General features: G+C 37.1%; 1 protein-coding gene and 1 long non-coding RNA gene across 15 annotated transcripts in view; both read left to right on the plus strand.

The window, feature by feature from the left end:
• Positions 1–10,362, plus strand: part of LOC129059125 (uncharacterized) — a 30,904-nt gene extending 20,542 nt beyond the window's left edge. The window contains exon 2 of the long non-coding RNA XR_008524838.1: positions 1,521–10,362. This is a non-coding gene — a long non-coding RNA (uncharacterized LOC129059125). The remainder of the gene's footprint in view (positions 1–1,520) is intronic.
• RAPGEF2 (Rap guanine nucleotide exchange factor 2) overlaps positions 1–22,456 on the plus strand; it is a 257,227-nt gene that overhangs the window by 58,054 nt on the left and 176,717 nt on the right. The window lies entirely within an intron of this gene.

The following is a 22,456-nucleotide window of genomic DNA, read 5'->3' on the forward strand; positions in this document are numbered from 1 at the left end:
GAGATTGTGATGGCAATTATGATAGTTAATCACAGCCAGACATAATTACTTATCTTCATACATATTAAATTTGATTCCTTGTGTGATCAGGTTTGATGCATAAACCAAGGATGGTGATACCTTTCAAGAATCTAACTGGTGCTTAATAGAGGAAGTTAAGACTTTTAAAAAGTGAGCTATAGTAATTTAGATTATCTTCCAAATATATTCTAAACTTTTATAGTCTTTTAAAGCATGCATCATAATGTTCTGGAGAGAAGAATCTGCAGACTGCAGCATGCAAACAACTGTAAAGTAAACCGTAAATTTTGTTCATTTATATGCTGTCTCTAACATATTTTTAAGTGTTTGTTAAAAATCTGGAATCTTTGCTGGGTGTGGTAGGTCATGCTTGTAATCTCAGCACTTTGGGAGGCTGAGGTGGGATGATTGCTTAAAGCCAAGAGTTTAATACTCGCCTGAGCAATATAGTGAGACTGTGTTTCTTCAAAAATAAAAAAAAAAACAATAGCTGGATGTGGTAGCGTGTACTTGTAGTCCCAGCTACTTGGGACTACAAGTACAAGGCAAGAGGATTGTTTGAGCCCAGGAGTTTGGGGGTTACAGTGAGCTATGATAACAACACTGCACTCCAGCCTGGATGACAGAGTGAGATACTGTCTCTTAAAAAAAAAAAAAAGTCTGGGAATCTTTACATTGAAAAAATTAATTATTATAATTGTTCTTAGAAAATAATTTTCAACCACCTGGGAAGCATATTCATAAATCTTTACACTTAAAATTCAGGTTTGTTGTATACATTAATGAACCTGGATTGTAGAACCTACTTAAATCCTGCCTACATCTGCACAGTGTCTCCCAGCTATCAAAATAGAACCTAAGGGTTTTGCTGGTGTTCTCTCATTTAATGAGGTACCAGGTAACAAAAAGAAGATTCTAGATTATAGCCGTCAGCCACCCTTTGCATTGAGTTTTCAAATGGAATTGATTCTCAGGTTATAAGTAACTTGTCCACAGTTAAAAACCATGCAAGTGGCAGAGGTGTAGATTTTATCTCAGCCTGGCTCCAGAGATCAGTCTGTTACCCACAGTGCCAGCATGCAAGGTATATTAAAGTACACATTTTAAGTTGTCTCTTTTATTGTTCCTTGTCTCTTTTATTGTTCATTTTTTTTTCCGTAAGATTACCCAGGGAGGAAGAAATAGATGAAATACCAGAGAGGTTAGGTAGTGGGCTATAATCTACAATCTTCTTTTTGTTACCTGGTAACTCCTCACTCCGAAACACCTGTTCCAAAAAGGAGTCATTTCTGATGATGACTGTGCACCACTTGCTGAGCTTTGTAAAGGGCTTAATTTTTTTTTTCTTTTTGTATCATACTATTCCAGAAAAGGTAGCTAGTAGGTATTTATCCTTACCAAAAGATGGGCATGCTTGAAGTAAATGGTTCAATTATAAGAGTGGGGTGGTTTTTCTTATTCCAATAATTTTATACATTATTATTTTACCTATTTTACAGATTTGTAAAATGTGGCAATTGTGACAGAATTTTTTCCCTCCAGAACCCCCAATAACATCTTGTTAGTGCCTCACATAATGAGAGATGATCATGGAGACATTTTATTGTGAGGTATAAATGTTGAGTGTTGAATAAGCACTTTGTCTTGATGGAGAATTACTTTGCTTTTGTAGGGTGGTAAAAATGGTTATTTATACTGTGATAGAATAAAGCAAATAAGAAAGTTTATAAAAGCTCATTGAAAATTCAAGAGCATTCTAAATATAAGCTTATATTTCTCATATAATCTGTTGCACAAAATTTAGGCTTATGTGCAAAAATAAAAGATCTGATTAAAATGTTTACTTAAAATGCATAAATGAATACGGTGGAACTGTCTAAGACATGTCAAGAAAATTTGGTGTTAATCTATTTAAATTTTTTTGGTAAGCATAAAAATCACTTTTTCTAGTGTATTGGAAGAAAAGTTTTATTTACTGACTCAGCACATTTGAATTGAGTCCTTACTGTGTGCTACAGACTGTATAGTTTTAAAAAATGCCAAGAAAGGGTTACTGAAAGATGAAAGAGGATCTGAAAAACAAAGGGATTATTACATCAGTAAAAATCACATCAGGGGTCTGTCTAGATGAGTGTGAAGAAATTATAGTACATGGATAAAATGAGCAAACTTAGGTTGTATCTCACATATCAGGACTACTTGTGAGGTTTCATAAAATATGACTTCAAAGTTTGTTGGGTAGATAATCATAACATGTATCAGTAGTACTGGTAGTTTTTTTTTTTTTTTTTGAGACGGAGTCTCGCCGTGTCCCCAGGCTGGAGTGCAGTGGCCCAATCTCAGCTCACTGCAAGCTCCACCTCCCGGGTTCACGCCGTTCTCCTGCCTCAGCCTCCCGAGTAGCTGGGACTACAGGCGCCCGCCACCACACCCAGCTAATTTTTTGTATTTTTAGTAGAGACGGGGTTTCACCATGTTAGCCAGGATGGTCTCGATGTCCTGACCTTGTGATCCTCCCGCCTCAGCCTCCCAAAGTCCTGGAATTACAGGCGTGAGCCACTACGCCCGGCTGTTGTTTTTTTTTTTTTTTCCTTCTTCTTTATTAAACGGGAGAGACAGGAAGGATAAGGGGAGAGAATATAAGAACAAATTTGAATGAATGAGAGGAGTGAAAATGAAAATATCTGTATTTTGGATTTGAAAATTCTACTGTAGCAGATAATAATAACCTGGCTTATTATGGAGTTAGTGTATGTGTGTAGCAGTTTGAAAACTGTCTTTGATATCTTTCCTTTTGGTAATTATTAGATATAAATTATCTACATGTGAAATTTCATGGAAATTAGAGATAATATAGAATATTCAGCACAGTGTCTGGCATATAATAGGTAGTTATTGTTGATAAATCATTTATATGAATACATTCGTATAACGTGGATGGTACAATACAATGCAATGGTTTAAATAATGTCTTGAAACAGTAAGCTTGAAACTAATATTTTGGTTTGATAGTTTATATTACTAAGCTGTTGAGATGTGACATCGCTACAAAAATAATAAATTCAGCCCAATATCAAAATAGTAAACTGACTGCTAGGATCATAAAAATTTAGCTCTCCAGCATATTTTGTGACTTAGTTCAGCTTGCTATTTTTGTTTTAGTTTTAGGAAAAATTTAAGAAAAACGAAGTTCAAAATATTGCAAGCACACAGGATGGTATAAAATACAGCAGTGTATTCCTGCTGAAAATCTTTCACATACTCTTGAAAATCTTTAGTAGTGGAATATATTCTGCACATTTAAAAAAATCTCACACAAAGAGCCTTCTATGTTTCTTAAAGAATTTTTTTTTTCTTTTTTGGGGAAGGGGAAAAGGTCTGTAGAATAAGTTTATTTAATATGACATCAGTTGAATAAAGCCAGCTGTGAGTAATTATCTCCAATATTTGATTTCCAGCTGTTTTGTTGAACTGTTATGGGCTCTCAAGGTATTTGGATATTAATTAAATGATGACTCATTACAAAGGAGTCTTGTTTTAAATACTACTTTATCAAATAGAACATTAAAATAGACCAACTGGTACAAAGTTTTAATCTTTTCTGGAGTAACTATTTTTTCCTACCTGGCTCATTTTCATGTTTATTTTAAAGTCAATACATTTTTAACTTGGAGGAAATCATTCAGATCGGATATGTTTTGGTAATTATTTTATATAATTATATCTATGTCTATATATCTCTATCTATCTGTATACATAAATATAATTAAATGTGTCGTCTCTTTGCCTAAAGGTTTTTGAATTCAGGTTATCATTAGTGAATAATTCATATCAGGTTGAATATAGGATCAGGTCTTTTCATTTTAGCATGTTGGATATTGGACATCAGTCAGATTGTGTAAACAGTGGATTTTTGTTTGTTTGTTTTTTTGAGAGAGGGTCTCAATCTGTTGACCAGGCCGGAGTGCGGTGGCAGGATCACAGTTCACTGCAGTTTTCACTTCGGCCTCCTGAGTAGGGAAGACTACAGGCGCCTACCCCAATGCCCAGCTAATTTGTTTAGTTTTTGTAGGGTTGGAGTCTTGTCATGTTGCCCAGGCTGGTCTCGAATTTATGGGCTCAGGCAGTCCTCCAGCCTCTGCCTCCCAAAGTGCTGCGATTACAGGCATGAACCACTGTGCCTAGCTAACAGTGGATATTTTGGAAAATGTGAAAAGAAATCACAGAGGATAAAAGAAAGATTTTTTAAAAAGTCATTGAACAATGAAATAAGAAATTAGGAAGTAGGACTAGTCAAATGTGGATTAGTGCTCCAAAGATGTAAGGAAAAGGGGCCGGGAGCGGTGGCTCACACCTGTAATCCCAGCACTTTGGGAGGCGGGTGGATCACGAGGTTGGGAGTTTGAAACCAGCCTGGCCAACATGACAAAACCCCGTCTCTACTAAAAATACACAAAATTAGCCGGGCGTGGTGGCGGGCACCTGTAGTCCCAGCTACTTGGGAGGCTGAGGCAGGAGAATCGCTTGAACCCGGGAGGTGGAGGTTGCAGTGAGCCAAGATCATGCTACTGCACTCTAGCCTGGGCAACAGAGCAAGACTCCATCTCAAAAAAAAAAAAAAAGTAAGGAAAAGGGCAGAGGCATAAATCAAAACTGAGCAAACCCTCAGGACTCTGGCAATGAGACAGGGTGTGGTAGAGGCCTGTGGGGTGAGGGGTGAGTGCGTCTAGAGGAAATGTACTGTTTTGCAGATAATAAGTATTGATCAGACATGCATTTTTACCTCTGCTGTGGGATTTTAGTCTCATTACTTTGTTGATCTACTTTGTAGTTAACTTAGAGAAGTTAACACAGCCATTGCTACAGAGCTTTCTGCCACTTGAGTTCCAGAATTCCAGAATCCAGTTTCCTAGGGATTGTGGGAAGTAAAAAGAGGTATAGGATATGGTCCCTGTATGGGAGCAATACAGTCTTTATTGAGTAGTGTCTATATTGTCTTGTTTACTCAGGTATTTCATATATACATTAAAAAAACCGACAATAAAAATGAACATATGAAAGTTTCCTTATTCGTGATACATGAGTAAATGTTGATGAGATTAGAGAAGGGGTCTGAAAAGGTTTCTCAGAGGATATGAGTTGAGTTGCCCATCAGGATGGATTGGGTAGTGGATGCTGATGTGGGCAAACTGGAATAGACCTCAGATGCTGCGTGATGTGCCTGTGTAACACAGTTGAAATTTGGTGATCAAGGGACGTATTCCAGCAGGGTAGGGCAACCGCCTAAAAAATGACTTGGGGTCCTTTAATTGGTTTATGTTGTACATGGTGAAAGAAGAGAAGGCCCCGAAATGACCATGGCATAGAAAATAGAAATGAAAAAGAAAAGTATGACAGGAGACTTAACAGGATTAAAAAAACGACGACTCACTAGATGTGTGAAAAAAGAGAAAATAGTTGGTACAAGTAGCAACTAAGTTGAAAACTCCTATGTGGTTTTCACTGGAATAGCTGGGACACTCGTGCGGGCACCAGAAGTAGAGAAATCTAAACATGTGGCTAGTTTTTTTGGGGAAATTTAGTGTGAAGTTCAGTTACCATTTGAAATGACGCTTCAGCAGCTTCAAATGGTAACTAATCAGCTGGGAGTTGTGGTGGTTTGTAAAAAAAAAAAAAAAAAAAAAGTCAGAGTCCAGGAGTCAGTTGTAAAGATAGGCTGAGAATAGACGTGATATCTCAGGGAAGGATCCTTATGAAGAAGAATGATGGTTCAAAGCCCAGCCCTCAGAGTACCTAACGTGGAGAGACTGCAGAGCCCATGTCGGGCCGGGAAAGACCCAAGGGGAAGGACTGGCCACACAGCACTGGGTGCCTTCCCGAAGTTTCATACCCTTTCCTTTTGTGATTTTTTTTCTTCTTGTGTGTCACTGTCAAATTTAAAAAAAATGTTTTATTTAATATTGTTTGTCTTACTAGAAAGGACAGTGATCTTCTCTGTTTTGTATGCTAGTGTGTTCCTGGCATCTAGAATAGAGCTTGGCACTGTTCTTGGCACAAGAAGAAAAAGGATTTGCTTTAAAGAGATCACTGGTGACCTTGGAGAAACAAATTTCAGTAAATTTAGGGGCAAAGATCAGATTCCCAAAAGTTATACAATAACTGGATAGTTGAGAAAATGGACAAAAGGAATGTACCTGTTTAATGTAGTGGTAGATTTACTTCCACAAATATTGTTGTCTTTGATTTACTAACATTTTTCTATTACAATAAAAATTACGATCAACTATGACGAAATGAAATTTAAAAATAAGGTGGTGAGGCTCATATGTATAAATATGTATGATCTTGAAATTTTGCCATGTTGTCCAGTAACGCAGTTTTTATAAAAACCTTGGTGCCATTACTCAAAACAGGTTTAGAATTTATGTTGGGGTTATTGCCAGAGTTGTTTAGTGAATTCTACAATGAAGTTACCTCTTTACTTTCATACAACAGTATGTTGTTTTTGAGCCTGATTGAACTTAAATATATTCAACCCCTTTACCATGCTTAATTCTGGGTGAGTGTGTTGAATGTTTTCACAAGCCAAATCTCCCCAGAAAGGCTGAGGAATTACTACTAATTACAATATTCATAGGAATGTATTTCCAGGTATTCTTGAAGCACACATACCTATGCGTGCATTTGATAGCCAGAACATTACAGTGAATGACCAGTGAACAGTCAGGAAACAAATCCATCCTTGGCCTCCCCTTTTTATTTTTATTTTCCCTCCCCAGTTCATTGCAAAGGAGGCAGACTGGATGCTGGGCGGCCAGGCCCCACACATGGTTCAGCACAGCTGGTGGTTCTGCCAAGTTGGTTTTCATCCCCAAGAGCATGCAGATTTATTAGTACATTTTGGCAGAAGACATCACTTTATATTGAATTATTATTGAACTGTCATAAATTTAAATAACTCAGTAAAAGGGTATACTTTGAAAACGACACCTCTTTTCTAATGAAAAAGGACCTGATGCTACATGTAGGATACGGTCACATTTCATTATGCATAGGAGGTACTCAGTAACAGTTTTCCAATGGAAAGAATGAGAAGTTATGGTATTTATTATTTTTCATATAATTGCTTTGTAGGTAGCTTGAGGATCAAAGGCTAGAAGAGAAGAATATATGTGATAGGATATAGAAGTTTTGATATCAGCTGGCAGCAGTGGTAGAGTGGAAGAAAGCATTTGTGAATTTGGGAGTAAGAAAACTTGTCTTCTGACAACCGTTATTCATAATTGAATTTCTGTCTTGCATTGTGGCCATTTGTGAGAATCTTATATCTATTCTAGCAAACTGAGTTTCTTTGAGGACCAGAGTATATTGTACCAACCTTTGTATCCCCAAGGCAACATCCCAGCACAGTACTTTGCACAGAGCAAGTATTCAATACCTTGAATTTACCAGTGAACTGCAAATGAAGGGAAAGGATGACATCTGAGCAGATTTTGGATCCCCCCCAACTCCGAATCTATGTGGAAATTTGAGACTAAATAAAAGTTGTCATTTGTATTAGGAAAAAAATGTGTGTTTAATTAAATACTCTTGATTACACGTCAAATTCTGCTGTTCTCTTGTTTTTAGAAGTTTATTTCTAAAATTGATACATAAAAATTATAAGTGTTTATGGTGTACAACGTGATTTGAAATATGCATACATTGTAGAATAGCCAAATTGAGCCGATTAACATACATATTACCTCAACTTATTTTTTGTGGTTAGAACACTTAAAATTTACTTAGTGATTTAACAATACAATATATTGTTGTTAACTGTAGTTACCATGTTGTACATTAGATCTCTTGAACTTATTCCTCCTAACTAATTTTGTGTCATTTGATCAACACCTCCCTAACAGCCCTCTCCTCCCCAGCCCCTGGTGACCACTGTGGGAACTCTCTACTCCTGTGAATTCAACTTCTCTAGATTCTACATATAGATTACATCACACAGTATTTGTCTTTGTATGCCTGGCTTATCTTACTTAACATATCCTCCAGGTTCATTTATATTGTCATAAATAATAGGATTTCTTTTTTTTTAAGGCTAATATTCTGTTATACCTATATACTGCACTTTGTTCATCCATCCATTGAGGGACATTTAGGTTGATTCCGTATCTCAGCTGTTGTGAATAATGCTGCAGTGAACATAGGAGTGCAGGCATCTCTTCAACATAGTGATTTCATTTCCTTGAATATACAGCCAGTAGTGGGACCGCTTGATCATATGGTAGTCCTATTTTTAATTTTTTTGCAGGAACCTCCATACTGTTTTCCATAATGAATATACTAATTTACATTCTCATCAACAGTGAGAATTTCTCTTTTCCTCACATCCTCTTCAATGCTCATCTCTCTTTTTTAAACAGCCATTCTTACATGTGTGAGGTTTTGTTGTGGTTTTAATTTGCATTTCTTGGATGATTAGTGATCTTGAACATTTTCTTTTGAGAAATGTCTATTCATGTCCTTTTCCTATTTTTTAATTGGGTTACTTGTGTTTTTTTGCTATTGAGTTGTTTTTCTTATATATTTTGAATATTAACCCCCTATCAGATGTATGGTTTGCACATACAGTCAGCTCTCCATATACTCAGGTTGCACCTGCAGATTCAACCAACCATGGATCGAAGATATTTTAAAAAACCAGTAAACAAACAATACAACAGTAAAAACTAATACAATAAAAAAGACAATACAGTATAACAACAACTATTCACATAGTATTTACATGGCATTAGATATGATAAGTAATCTAGAGATGATTTAAAGTATATGGAAGCATGTGCATAGGCTACACGCAAACCCTATGCCATTTTATATAAGGAAAATCCTCGGGGGTGGGTTCTGGAAGCAACCCCTCATGGATACTAAGGGTCAACTTTATTTCCTCCCATTCTGTGGGTTGTCTCTTTAGCCCAACTGTTTTCTTGGCTATGCAGAAACTTTTTAGTTTGATGTGATCCCATTCATCTATTTTTGATTTTGTTGCCTTTACTTTTGGGGTCATTTCCAGAAAATTATTGCCCGGACCAATGTCATGGAACTTTTCAGATGTTTTCTACTATTAGTTTTACAGTTCCAGGTCTTACATTTAAGTCTTTATTTTGAGTTTATTTTGTGTATGGTATTAATAAGGGTCTAATTTTATTCTTCTGCATGTAGATACCCAGTTTTCTCAACACCATTTATCAAAGGGACTCTTCTTTCCTCCATTGTGTGCTCTTGGTACCTTTGTTGAGAATCAGTTGACTGTACGTGGTGGATTTATTTCTGATCTCTCTGTTCTGTTCCCCTGTCTACTTCTTACATGGTCTACTATTAGAGTGTTGCAACATTGTTATTTTACTTTAAGACCAGAAATTATCTAAGAAAACAAAAAAGAAAAACTAAAATGCTATTTTGAGTATGTTGTAGGAAATCTCTGCACCCTGACATATTTTGGCAGAAGCCAAAGAGTTACTGATAACCTCCTTCACCCTGAGGCACCCCTCTTCCGTTAGATTTTCATAATTACCTTTAAATTGAACAACAATAATGTTCCACATGCCAGTGTTCACAAAAGAAAGTGCCTACTACACGTCAAGGCACTGATGATTCACTTTGAAAATCTTAGATACTGTTATTATTCCTATTTTATGGGTGGAGAGACTGAGCCACAGAGAGGTTGAGTGACTTGTTCAGGGATGCCAAGCTGGTAAATGGCAGTCAGATACTGAACTCGGTCAGTGTTGCTCAAGTGACTCATCTTAGCCCTAGTGGCCTGGCAAGCAGAGAAGTATGCAGGGGAATTGCCTGGAAAGGTGCACTCTGATTACCTATTCTGTCCACAACATCTTCCTACATCATTTTGCAAATTTTTCGTTCTATACCAAGGCCCAGAGTTCCACTAGTGGTTTTAGAGATACCTTTAATGTAAAAGGAATGTCTCTTAAATGTTTTTTTTTTTTTTTTTTAAGAATCTTTCGTGGGATAGGGTCAGAATACCTAGAATACTTTTTTTTCTGGAAAGTTTTCATAGAGAATAAGAGCCAGAAGTAAAAGGCAAATAATTCTGCAACTTTGCAGTCACCTCACTCACTCAGTAAGATTGCTTTAGGTAGGTGTCAGAGACAAGTGTCCCAACTTTTTGGATTTTCATCAAGCCAAGACCATTGCCCTTCATACTACCGTTCAAGAGTTACAGCACCAAAATAAGGTAGGCAACTTCAAACATTTCTTCTATTAAGGATATTAGATAAAACAGTGAACTACTATCTAGTAGCAATATAATTTCAAGTAATGACATTATAAGAGAGAGAAAAAAAAGGGAAGGTTACAATCCCACAATGAAGGAGAACTCTTTAAATGGAATACATTAAGCTTATCAAGGATCTCAACTCATTGTCCTTAATCTCTCATTTTGCCACACATTAGTGAGAATTCTCTGGTGGACCTTCATTTGGAACCTTTTCACTAGCCTTCTTTGAAATCTTTTACCAAGAAAATATTTTATAGCTTCCTTTTCCTTCTTCCTGTATGGGTCCTGTAGTTCTCGGATGCAGTAGCTGATAGACAAACCCAACCACCCTTTATAACACTGACTCTGAGGCAACACACATTTTAAGTTATGCACAAGTATTTAGGAAATGTGAAGTTGGGAACCATTTTCCTACCTTCCCTATTCATCTTCCTTTGTGATTGTGATGGCTGCTCCGCAGTAATTGACTGCATAGGATGTTCACTCTCACCACCCCAAGGGCTCTTTGCTTCCTTCTGATTTCTGGAAAATCTTGGTAATGATGATCTGAGGGCTTTAGATGTTGGGAGTGGGATGTCAGAGTATTGATATTGTGAAGGTAAAGGTCTACTTATTTATGAATGTGATGGAGTCTGTCATATAAATCAAATGTACACATGTACAATTTTAAGTTGTAATGCATGCATGCTACTTCCTCTGTAAGTGGGGGAGGTAGAACAGTTATCAGTAGGATAAGTAAAGTGAGATTCTTAGCTTCAAAGGAGAATTCAAAACATGTATTGAAAGGTGAGATACTTCAGAAACTATAATTAACTTGCTGTCCCTTCTAGTGGAGCACTTGATTAGAAAATACATATTTTTACATATTTTTAAGTCTCTGATTCTTCTTTGAAATTCGGTAATGCACAACATTTTCTGTAACTGCCCTCCTCTGCACCCTTTCTCTAAATGTTTATCTGATTGGATAAACTATTCCTCTTCTCTGCTCCTTTACCTTTCATGGATAGGTCTAAAAGAGATAATTTCTTTAGCATTTTAGCTCATTTCTGACCAATAGTGGAAGGCTTTAATTACATATGTAGAATATTCTCGTTTGCTTCTCCTGTCCTCTTGAGAAATAAAAAATTTGAGAATAAGTAGTACTATTGGTGGTTGACTCCTTGGTAAAACATTCAAGATGGGGAAAACAGATGTCAAATTATTTTTGTCTTTTGTCCTAGAAAAATGGCTACAATGAAATTTTCTATATTTAAAACCTGCTTCCATTCAAAGAGTACTTCCTTTTTGCTAAGAGGCAATAAAGAACTGGTGTCCTCAGTGACCTATTCTGCTTTGCTTTTATTAAGACTATCTAAACTCTACCACTGTAGGACTATTGAGTTTTGTACGGTGAATGTTCACACTGAGTGCTGTTGATAGTGCCTCTGGAATTAGGTTGGTATTAGAAACTTGAGGTTTCCTGAGGGTGATTTGTGCAGACTCTGTGGCCCCTTGTTGCGGAGATAGGAGTTCAGTGGAGTGATGTATAGCAAGCAGCCCCTGTCTGTCCACCCCCAGCTCAGCAAGGTTTCTAGGAGGTTTAACTGGAACCAGACTGTATTTGGGAAATGAATTGAACACCAAGCTGAAGGTTTTAACTCTATTGATAGAGGAGAATATGGGGGGAAGGTGTTTGATTGATGTTATTTTTTAATTGAAATTGAAGATAGTTCAGGAATCATTTTATTAGAGAGAGAGTGTATGTCTGTGCCTCTGTTCTCTGTGTGTATATGCAGCTGATTTATGTTTTTGGTTGTTTTACTTAAACGTCAAATGTAATCATTCACAGCCTGCTAACTTTTGATGGAAAAAACCAGTGCAAATATAGTATGTTAATCTACACATGTAAATTAAAATTTGACTACAAATATTGCAGTCTGAGAGTCTATTAAAATAGGATACTTTTAAAACAAAGATATCTTTTGTTAAATGTATTTTTACTGCCTAAGAGATGGCAATTCTGGGAAGCTGTAGGCTTGGTGGTGTAATACATTGTTCTGAAGGGGAAATATTTATACTGACTCTTGAAAACAGGAATTGCGGACTGATTTTGGACACTTTCTCTTTTCTTATTTGTTAACAAGATGAGTTTTTGGTGAAAGCTAAATTGTTGCTTCTTCTAATGAAAAAATGTAACTTCACAAATGAAACTTGCTTACAGGATCATTTTCCCCAGGGACGTGACAATGAACATGGTGCATAGTATGCATTTTAGGTTGCTAAACATAACACCCAGTTAGTAATCATAAAAACTGCCTCGTGACTTCTGTTGTGACTATATCATTTAACCCTTGTGTTTTCTTCAATGAGAGATAAACTCTTTGAGAATGCAGATTATAGATGATACTTCATCTGTCCCTTAAAATTTATGAAGTACTTTATACCTTCTTCAACTCTTGTCCCTTGACACTTGACTGCTCTGGGGCTCCCTGACACCAACTTGAATTAGAAGACGAATGGGATAAGATAGTGTTTTGTTGTAATTTACAAGTCTGTTTTGTAATTTTTATGGCTAATTAATGAGGTAATTACTAATCACCTTTGTCTCAAGTTTAGGAATTGTTCAAAAACTCAGTTTAAAAAAGCATACCTTTTTCAGTGGAAAACACTTGAGGAAGTTTTATTTTTGATTGATTTGTTTATTTTTTTCCTCTGGAAAAGAAACCTGAGGAAGTTTTAGACAAATGGAATAACTTGAGTCTTTATAATTTACTTCTAGACTTCTAGAATTCTTCATACGTGTCTTTTTTTTTTTTTTTTGGAGATAGGGTCTTGCTCTGTTGCCCAGAATGGAGTGCATTGGCACAGTGACAGCACACTGTAGCCTTAACTTCCCGGGCTCAAGTGATTCTCCTACCTCAGCTTCTCCAGTAGCTGGGACCACAGGTGCGTGTCACCACACCTGGCTAATTTTGTTTTCTTCTTTCTCTATAGAGATGGGGTCTCACTGTGTTTCCCAGGTTGGTTTCAAACTTGGACTCAAGCAGGCCATTTGTGGGGATTACGTGTATGGCTGCACTCAGCCATACATGTGTCTTAATCAAGTTTAAGCCATACATGTGTCTTATAATGTTTAGGAATCTGAGGCTGAAGAAATACATGAGGGCCTTATCAGCAATGACCAGTAATGTCATTATCAGGTTTTCCTGGGCTTTGATGTGAATTTGAATGAAATCACAATCCCAGGAGATTGTTTTTCTTTCAGGTGTAAATTAGTTCAGAAACAGTATTTTGCCTTCATATGATTTAGGGTTAAAGTAATTATTGTAACTCTAAAATAATAATTTTTTTTTTGAAAACCATACACTCTGCTATGGATTTTTTTTCTTACATTGTTCAAAAGTATGTGATGATGTAACTCTGGGGTATGAGTGACTCAGATGCACAAAGCACCTCAGCAGGCTGGTGATCTGACATTTTTGTTTTATTTGCTCTGGTGCTTTACAAAGATGTGGGGAGGCTGTTTTAAAATAAACATTTCCCTGCTAAGGATGATAGAAGTTAAACAGTTTAATAGGAGTGCTGATGGACTTGTTCCCGACTTCCTGCCCCTTTTCGTCAGGGACACAAAGAGAAAGGAATCATCATATTCTTTAAGATGATCTTCAGGAATGCTTTAAACTCGCATCTCTGTGTTGAATCACTTGCGAGACTGGCGACTGCTTTTGGGTTCTAGGAAGGACGGTTGGTCCGGTCTGCCACCTTGTGGTTATTTACAGAATTGTTTCAGCCTGTGTAGGTTTGAGTTTTCTGAAGCTGTAACACCCAGATTGAAAACACATTTCCTTCATTTCTTTCTCTCCCTGTTCTCAGGGAGTGCTTAAGATCGTGCATACCACCACCCCTGCAGGAATGTTGCCCTTTTCTTTCTTTGCACCCAGCACATCCACCGTCCGTTGCTAGATGCAGAGCTGAGAAAGAGATGTAAGAGAAGACGAGTGTCTTTGTTCAAGGTGCTTCTCTGATCGAGGACATAAAATACAAACCTATTAAAGTGCCCACGTAGAGCATGTGTGAAGGGCCTAATGTGAATGGTCAAGGCGGTAAGAACTTCAGAGGCTCAGAAAGGAAGTGTTCACTGCCAGTGTTAAATGGGGTCTTGGAGCAGAGGAGGGTGGAAGAGTGTTTGGAGGGACTTTGTGTTAGGCTAGACCCAAAGACTGCTGGTCATCATGTGGAAAGGGTGCAAGAGGTTGTTGGTGTTTGGGTTTCGTTCCAGTGTGGGGAGCCTTGGAACGAGGTGGTTTGAACATGGTGTGCTTGACACAGTGTTAACAGATATGTGCTCTGGAGGTAACAGGCACCCTCTGCCCCCACCTCAAACAAAGACAGCATTAGCCTTGTTTGGGAAATTTGTGGGTAAAGTTATTAGTCCCTCTCCTGTGTGAACTTTAATGTAGTTTGTGAACCTGGGAGAAATACATGCTATACAATGTTGTATAGGACAAGGTACTGTGGGGCACATTTTGGGAAATACTGCAAAAAAATGTTAAAAAGGTTTAACCTGACAATATGCTGCTGATGTGTTATATTGAATTACTTCAATATAACAGGTTTTCTTCACATGATACTTCAGTTGTGTGGATATATTTTAGAAGAAAATATATACAACATTTTAATTTGTTTTCTAATATCATCCACAGATGAAAAAATATCCAAGAATGATGCTAAATTAAATTAGGTCTTCAAAGTCAGTTTCAGTAACTCCAATGTGACCTGAAACTTGTGGGAAACCTCTTATAATTTTAAACAATTTTAAGAGTGAAGTGTAAATATTATAAGGAATGTTTTAAAGGTAGAAAGTCTGTAGGTCCAAATGTTAATGGAATGCATGCAGAATTTTTTTTAACGACTTCATTTTAAGTGTTGTAAAACAGTCTTGAGCTATGGAAGGTAAACTTACATTAGAGAGGAAAATACTTACAGTTTGTTGTCCAGCTCTGCCAGTCTTAAGTATGTTCCTAGCCAATCTTTCTTGGAGGAAAAATTAAGTGGCTGTTTTCAAATTGGAAAATTTCCCCATTCTCTTTCTCAATCTTAAGGATATGAGATTTCTTACCAATGTCATTTGGAAAGTATATTTATAACAGATGTGATAAAATACAAGTCAGGTACACTTCTCTTTAAACCTAATATGAAAATCTGGATTTATAAAACAGACAGTTTAGGGGCCCTTTATAAGTATTATAAGAATTCATTTGACTTTTTTTTTTTTGGCATACAGACACATCATAAAAGGATACATTAATTTGTAAAAATTCTGATATATATAGTAAGTGTCTCAGGAATATTTTAAATTTTATATTCTTAGGATTACTTGTGCTTTTATTCAGATCTCATTGACAATGAACTCAATCACCTTTTTTTCCAGGATCTGATTTTGCCATGAAACTATCAGTACTGAAACTATGTGTAATTTCAGCCACACAGCCTAGTTGCATAGATATTATTCACTGTCTTTTGCAAATATGGTCTCATTAACAAACCCAGGGTCACACAGCTAGGGAGTGGTGGGGATCAGGATTTGAACTCTGCCCCATCTGACTCCAAAGCTTGTATTCCTTTTATTACATCTCTCTCCTTCTTAGGATAGCTCTTTTGTATGTTTTAGTGTAGAAGTATTTGAGATCTCCTAAATAAAACACTGCAACTTAACCATAGCATATCCACTTAACCATACCATATCAGTAAACATAATGAAACGTGCAGAACTTCCTCTTTTCTGCCCCTCCACCATTTGGGTATAGACGTGAATTTGAGCATTGGATAATCTAGCTTTTAACCCCCTTATTAATAATGTTCAAGACGTAACTCTCTGATTCATTGCTAGTGATCTTTTGCCCAAAAGGATAAATTTCATTTTTATCTTTCCAAGTTCCTCTCTCTGATGGATCCACAAGGAAGAATATGTTGGCATCAGGACAGTTCTGGTCCTGTGACCAGTGTCGCTTTAAGCAAGATGCTCCTTTCTCTTCCTCCTTACGTTTAAGTCCATAGACATTTACCACTTAGGCCTCAACCTCCACAGGCCTGCTAATTATGACACAGTCTTGGCCTCAGTTTCCTTGACTATTAAGAAAGGCTTTTTAAAGGAATCAATCCAGTTCCAAATACAGTTAAATATGTAAGTTCATATATGAAACAAAACCCCTTTTAAAGGAAAAAGATATGTCTTTTTCTCATGGTGCAGTGGAACATAATCCCCCCACCCCATTATTTTTGGTTGTGTACAAGCAGCAAAGAGTCTATACAGGATAGGAGGGATTGCACCAGCATATGGTATGGGCAGGCAGTCAGGAGAGGAGGTGGAGAAATAGTAATCTGCTCTCAGTTCTCCAAAGATCATATTAAGACATACTGTACATTGTTAGTGAGATCTTGATGCTGCAAACAAATGAAACTAAAAGCTAGTTGTAAGTGAATTATAAGTTTGCTATGAAGCAATATGTACTGAATGAGTCTCTGAGGAGAAATTAGAGAGCCCAGGATGTGGGGTACTCTCCCTCTGACTTCTTTCCCATTAGCATGTATTTTGTTTTTTTTGTTGTTTTTTTTTTTGAGACGGAGTCTCGCTCTGTCACCCAGGCTTGAGTGCTGCCACGCGATTTTAGCTCACTGCAACCTCCACCTCCCGGGTTCAAGCGATTCTCCTGCCTCAGCCCCGCAAGTAGCTGGGCTTACAGGTGCGCACTACCACGCCCGGCTAGTTTTTGAATTTTTAGTAGAGACGGGGGTTTCTCCATGTTAGCCAGGCTGGTCTTGAGCTCCTGACCTCAGGCAATTCACCCGCCTCGGCTTCCCAAAGTGCTGGGATTACAGGCGTGAGCCACCACGCCTAACCTAGCGTGTATTATGTTAACAGACTTTGAGCAAGAGGATTGACTTTGGATAGGTTGTGAACAATCACTGTCTTAAAGTACTTAAAGGATGCTTTTGGGTTTTGAATCTGGTTTACATTTGGGACAAAAAAGGGAGTCTGTTTTTCATGGGAAAGCTTTATTCCAATTGGTTTATCAATATCTTTGTCCACTGTGCTACCGTGGTTTTATAACTTCATTCTATTTTCAAGTAGCATCTATTTTTGAGAAAAGGATGTCCTTCCTAGGGTAAAACGAAAGACTTATTGTTCTAAAAAATGCTGCTTCCTGGTTAGAGCAACATGTTCCTGTTTGTGCTCAATGACTAGAGAATTTGGGGGAAAAATAGCTTACTTTTTTTTCAGAGTCCTTTAAAATAGTAGTAGTCATGTGAATTTCATTTGTCTTGGGAAGTGCAGTTGGGAATGTTAGAAATTTTTCAGTTTGTGTGTCATAGTTTTTTGACCAAAATGGAAATTGAGACACTAGGTAATTTAACTCTCCAGCATTATTTTTCTATAGTTGTTGGTTGAAATTTCCTTCTATGAATGTTTCTTGTTTGCATAGAGAATAAAAGAATCTAAAAGCGTAACTCCCTGAAGGCCATACATTTCTTTGTGCATCTTAAGAGAAAAGTCTTGCTCTGTGATGCTACATATTTGGCTTTCACTGATGGCTGCACATTTCAGGTTGGTTTGAGGAGCGGGACTTCTCAGCACCCCATTCTTACTCACTTGCCTTTCTGTTTTTTTGCTGATAGAGGCAATTCCATGCCAACTAATTATTTTAATAAAAGCCAACAACTAAGGGGAAATAAAGGTTGAAACTTCTGTGTGAGGAGTGAAGGAGGAGAAATAGGAGTGACCACTACAGGCAGGAAAGGAGTGGGGGTAGCTCCTGGGCAGGGCAGAGCTGGATTGTTTTGCAAGTGGCCTTTCATGCCCCAAATCTCCTCCCTTACACTCCTGGTAGATTTCATTTCTCTTGGTTGTGCTGCCTGAAATCTCATACCACTTAGAGGTTTGTTTGGACTATGGAAGTACAAATGCCGACAGACAGTTCTTGTGCAAGTTTTAAGGGTTCCTACTGAATGTGTTCAGATTGCCTGCATTTAATTCTTTGACCAGGGCATAGTGAGCTGATACGGGGCTTGGGTAATGTGAGGTCTCGACACCTGTTGAGAAGGTAGAAAAAGTTGATAGGAAGATTAGAAATGAAAGGCAATGTGTGCCTATTTCAAGACATTGCTTAGTCCCACTTGCTTTTAGGAAAGGATAAGAAAACTTGTCTTCCTTTTTGCTTTTTGTTGTTTATGCGATTTATGGTAACTAATATTTGGTTGCTGACCTCCTGATTGAAGAAAAGCTTAAACACAGATTGCTTCTTCCTTTGATTTGCATGTCTTTTGCTTATCTCTAGTAAACTTTCTTTTATTTTTCAGGGTCTGAGAGCAGAGATTTCTTGATGTTTTTGCCATAGTTTCTCTGTTTTTTCCTACATACCAAATCCACGTTGGTCAAGTTCATATTACGTAGTGAAACATTTACTTATGTGTTGCCTGCCACTCCTGTTAATACAACTAAGAAGTCTCAAGTTTACATGGAGTCTATCTGTGAAGCCATCTAATTGCATCTATAATAGCAGAATAATGTAGTCTTTTCCCCTAGTTTATAGGCTCCTTGTGGCACAGACCGTTTAAAACAAGTTTCATGTGGGATGATGTACTGTAAGAGCAATAGAAGAAACTCTGAATGTAATTGAATTTATTTAAGAAGTTTATAGTCTGGTTTGATATATAAAATACAAAATGAAGCAGTTACTACACAGGGTTTTCTGGTTGTATACTGCTTGAATAATGACACATCTGAAAGTACCCCCTAAAAATCATGATTATATGAGATATGAATGTTTTATTTATGCAGGTACATATAGAAAGAAAAACTGCTTTTTAAGTTTGTTCATGCAGTAAGGTGTAATGTCTATTTCCCAGTTTTATGATACAGGCTCAGTAACAACTTCCTGATTTGTTCACTTATGTCAGTGAACTATAGGTGATAATATTCCATTCTTTACATTTTTATTAACTAATCAACAATCTTATTTAATTTGTATGTTATAATTAAGGTAAAGAAATAATGGTTATTATTCAAAGTATACAGTCATACTCAAAATTGTCAAATCCGTGTATATCATACTAACACACATAATGTGTATGACGTAATTTGTATAAGAGCGTGGCCCTTATACAACTGTGAAACACCGTAATGTTGAAAAGCAACAGATTAATAAAGTGCCACTTGATCAGTGAGCTAGCTTTTTATCTTTGATTTTTCTTGGGTTAGTTGAAGGAGTAGAAACTCGATTATTTCAAGGCCTTTTGTTCTATTTTAAGGTCTTAAGGCTGTTCTTTGATTCTGTCTTGAGGCTTCCAAATTCTTGCTTCTACTGTGTTTCTTAGACTTCTCCGTCCTTTCCAGAAATAGCTTTTAAAAATTTTATTTCTTTCTAATACTTTTCCAAATACACTTTTTTGGTCAGTGTGAATTTATTTGCTTGATGGTTAAATGAATGCAAATAGTCTTTTTGCTTAGATAAAATCAGTTTTAGGCCTTGGTCAGATTATAACAGGTTGACAGGTAATTTAGTGAAAACAATGTAAGACTTTAATATTAGTCTTACATTGTCAGAATATAAGCTCCTCAGAAATGGGAAAGCAGTCTTTTTTTTTTTTTTTTGAGATGGAGTCTCGCTCTGTTGCCAGGCTGGAGTGCAGTGGCACAATCTCAGCCTACTGCAGTCTCCGCCTCCCAGGTTCAAGCGATTCCCCTGCCTCAGCCTCCTGAGTAGCTGGAACTACAGGCGTGCATCACCACGCCTGGCTACTTTTTTGTATTTTTAGTAGAGACGGGGTTTCACCATGTTGGCCAGGATGGTCTCGATCTCCTGACCTCAGGTCATCCACCCACCTCGGCCTCCCAAAGTGCTGGGATTACAGGTGTGAGCCACCATGCCTGGCCGGGAATACAGTCATTCTGTACTATTTAACAACTTCAAGTAACATACAAATTCATACTATTTAAACTAGAATGGTGAACTTTAGGATTATCCAGAAGGATCTTTTATTATAAATGTTTCATTAGGACATTTTTATTGGCTTTCCTTGAATGCAAATAGAACATTATGATTGGAGCCTGATTGCTTTTCTAAAGAAGGGGTTTATTAGATTTAGGAAGGTACACTTTGTTAACTGGATAGAGGAAACAATTTTGTTTTAGTTTTCTTATTGGTATTGAACTTATGGGACCTATTTTTATATTTCCGTCTTTAAATAGCTTTTAAAAGGCTTCTTGGAAATATCGGAGTACAGACGGATAAAATGAGAGGCCATCAGTTTATTTGAAAGTTGTCTATATGAGGGTGACATTTTAAGTTCCTAATATTGGTAAATTTTAAATTGGAATGACTTAAAATTATAAATCATGTCTTAATATACCATAACATTGTTTTAAGGATTAAAATAGTCTAAAATATTTTAGACTGAAAAGCTTCCTAGTATTTTCTTTTCTTCTTTTTTTTTTTTTTTTGATACGGAGTCTCACTCTGTTGCCCAGGCAGGAGTGCAGTAGTACAATCTCTGCTCACTGCAACCTCCTTCTCCTGGGTTCAAGCGATTCTTCTGCCTTAGCCTCCCACAGAGCTGGGATTACAGGCATATGCCACACACCCAGCGAATTTTTGTGTTTTCAGTAGAGATGCGGTTTCACCATGTTGGCCAGGCTGGTCTCGAACTCCTAACCTCAAATGGTCTGTCTACTTCGGCTTCCCAAAATACTGGGATTACAGGCGTGAGCTACCTTGCCCGGCCTTAGTATTTTCTTTAAAAGGTTTCTAATTCCTTATCTAGTTATTCTGTGAATAATTGTCATCTGTGTCCTTGTATAAGATTCAGTTGCACACACAGTTCTAATTGTTCGTAAGTGTTCTCAGGCTACAAAAAGTTTTTTTTCTTAATTAAAAAGATTAAAATTTAACCAAGAGAGTATGGTCTGTACACTGAAAAGACAAAAACAATGTTAAAAGAAATCACAGAAGACCTAAATAAATGTATAGACATCACATGTTATGGATCAGGAGACTTAATATTTTTAAGATGGCAATACTACTCGGATTGGTCTGCAGATTCAGTGCAACCCTACTAAAATCCCAACTGGCTTATTTGCATATACTGACAAGCTAATCAAAAAAATTAAGATTGAAAATGCAAGGCACCTAAAAGAGCCAGAAAAATCTCTTGTGAAAGGTAGAACAAGGCTGGAACACTCACAATTCACAGTTTCAAAACTTAACTACCAAAGCTACCTACTCAAGACAGCGTGGTACAGGCACAAGGATAGACAAACCAGTGGAATAGAATTGAGAGTCCAGAAATAAACCCTTTTATTTATGGTCAATTGATTTTTCAGTAAGCGTACCATTACAGTTCAATGTGGTAAAGAATAGTCCTTTCAACAGAGAGTTCCAGGACAACTGATATGCACATGTGAAAATAATATTGGACCCCTACTTCACACTGTATACAAAAACTAAAATGGATCATAGACCTAAATGTAAGAGCTAAAACCATACAACTTTTAGAAGAAAATATGGTAGTAAATCATTGGGATCTTGGATTAGGTAATGGTTTCTTAAATATTACTCTAAAAGCTCATGCAACAAAAGAAAATAAATTGGACTTCAAAATTAAAATTTTGTGCTTCAAAGGACACCATCAAGGAAGTAAAAAAGATGGTCCATGGAATGGGAAATGATATTTACAAATTATACATCTGAATAAGGACCTTCTATCCAGAATGTATAAAGGACTTACAATTTAATGATAAAAAGACAGATAAACCAATTAAAATATGAACAAAGAATGTTTTTTATTATACTTTAAGTTCTAGGGTACACGTGCACAACATGCAGGTTTGTTACATATGTATACATGTGCCATGTTGGTGTGCTGCACCCGTTAACTCGTCATTTACATTAGGTATATCTCCTAATGCTATCCCTCCCCCCTCCTCCCACCCCACGACAGGCTCTGGTGTGTGATGTTCACCTTCCTGTGTCCAAGTGTTCTCATTGTTCAATTCCCACCTGTGAGTGAGAACGTGCGGTGTTTGGTTTTCTGTCCTTGTGATAGTTTGCTGAGAATGATGGTTTCCAGCTTCATCCATGTCCCTACAAAGGACATGAACTCATCCTTTTT

The sequence above is a fragment of the Pongo abelii genome, chromosome 3, assembly GCF_028885655.2.
Source record: "Pongo abelii isolate AG06213 chromosome 3, NHGRI_mPonAbe1-v2.0_pri, whole genome shotgun sequence".
NCBI classification, from domain to species: Eukaryota; Metazoa; Chordata; class Mammalia; order Primates; family Hominidae; genus Pongo; species Pongo abelii.